Source organism: Anopheles cruzii, unplaced genomic scaffold (assembly GCF_943734635.1).
Source record: "Anopheles cruzii unplaced genomic scaffold, idAnoCruzAS_RS32_06 scaffold00108_ctg1, whole genome shotgun sequence".
NCBI lineage: Eukaryota > Metazoa > Arthropoda > Insecta > Diptera > Culicidae > Anopheles > Anopheles cruzii.
In genome coordinates this window covers 59699-61624 of record NW_026453867.1, presented here as the reverse complement: position 1 = coordinate 61624, position 1926 = coordinate 59699, and positions in this window count along the sequence as shown.

Sequence of the window (1926 nt, the reverse complement as noted above, 5' to 3'; positions counted from 1 at the left end):
TATTTGGACAACACTAAAGAGCATAATTAAGAATATTATAAACCGAAACCGCGTTTAGGGCAAGTTTTACCGTCGTCTCAAACGGATCGAAAAGCAACCCAAAAATTTACTGTTGCCAGAGCAGTGCAATAAGTTCTTAAAACGTCGCTGTTGGATGCGTCAAGAACCAGAACAAACACGTTCTTTGGCATTCATCTAAATTATTCATGATTTCTGGATATTTCGTTATATGCAAATATCCAATATTCCTGATTTTAACTTTATTTCAATTCTTTAATTTTTATATCCACATGATTCCTGGCTGGTTTCACCTTCTTTCACGGCATAATAGACACGTTTAAATGTGTATAGCCACCCGGGGTGGGTCATTTTTAAAGTGCGATAGTTTCAAACCTCAAGCTTTAAATCATTTGAAAGATAATCACGATGTTAATTAAATTTCAAGTGAATATCCGAACACCTGCTGAATGATTCCACCAAAAAGATAGATTCGCAAAACAATGTAATAGATAACTCGCTAGTCCGCTCGCTACCCGAATGAGCCATTGGAACGCGGTTTCTGATTCTCAGCGGTAGAAAATAGAACGAAGTAACGAAGACAGAAATTCCACCCGAAGATCGAAACAATGGCCTGAATAATATGATACTTTTTAATTAATTACATCTGTAGGTTTTGCTCCGCCGGTTGTCGTTCAGAAGGCATTTACCATCGTTCATCACTCCACGTTTGTAACGAATCATGAATAGCCAACAGCATAAAAAGAACGAGTAACTGAGAATGTTCTGTAAAAGGTCCAATTATCGTAAAATAAAAAAAATACAAAAAAGCCGATGTAATGCGATTTGGCACGTTTTCCTGTACAATGTTTCTTTAATCCATTTTTTAAATAAAGCCTTAATTCTTATTCTGATTGATGATTTTGTGTCTAACACAGACAAAAGCTTCAGAAACTTTGCTCGCCAATGAGCGCTTTTTGCTTAAACTAAGGATTGTTTCTAAAAATTAATCATTTGCAGGTCCATATTTATGTGGCCTCAATCTAAAACTGTAGGAAACTTTTCCTGAAAGTCACCGTTCTCTGAAAAACAGGAGTCTAGACACTGGCAAGCACAGTATTAGATTCATTGACCGGTACTTAGCGCAGAAAGTGGAGGAGATGGAAATGTGGTAACTGTAAATAACGCACGCCACATAGTCATGGCATATTGGACTGGAAAAGCGTTCGTAAAGTAATTACGCTCACGGAAGGCGACCTAATTTGATGCAAAAAAGCGTTATTTTTATTTTTTGGTATTAGTCGCAAAGTCGGCCGCATCACATCGGATCGATTTGCACAGTCCGCTCAGGAACGTTGCAACATAGTCGTACAGCAACTACTACAGCTTTGTGGCACTTCGCTCACTGACTTGATGAAATGTGTCTTACAAGAGAAAACTGAACAAATTTGTGCAAAACAAACAAGTAAAATGTTATCTGTGGTACAAGAGAGAGACTCACATGTGCAATTTTGGTTCTACATACTTATTTTGTCATTAAAAACATATTTTATTGACGACTTCACACAACCGTTGAGCAGGCTTAAACTACAATAAAGACTTCCTCCTCTGCTCGCGGTCGACTAGCCGTAAATTTCTTTCATTGTATTGTATTCGTAATGCGCTACTGAGCCTCGATACCGTAACATTCGATCAATCCTTCGATATCCTTCGATTTTTTAATGCTTGATTAAGGTGTCCCTATCAGGCCTCGAAGTACTAATTTTCAACCGTTCTACACAGTTAGAGTTGCTCAACAATGGGTTTCACATTATTTAATATTTAGGAACAAGATTAACTTTCAACTTCGCCTTGGGTAAGAATTTATAATTTACATGCACACGTTTTTGAATTGTACTTATGAAAGGATTTTTTGGGTGTGATAATTTT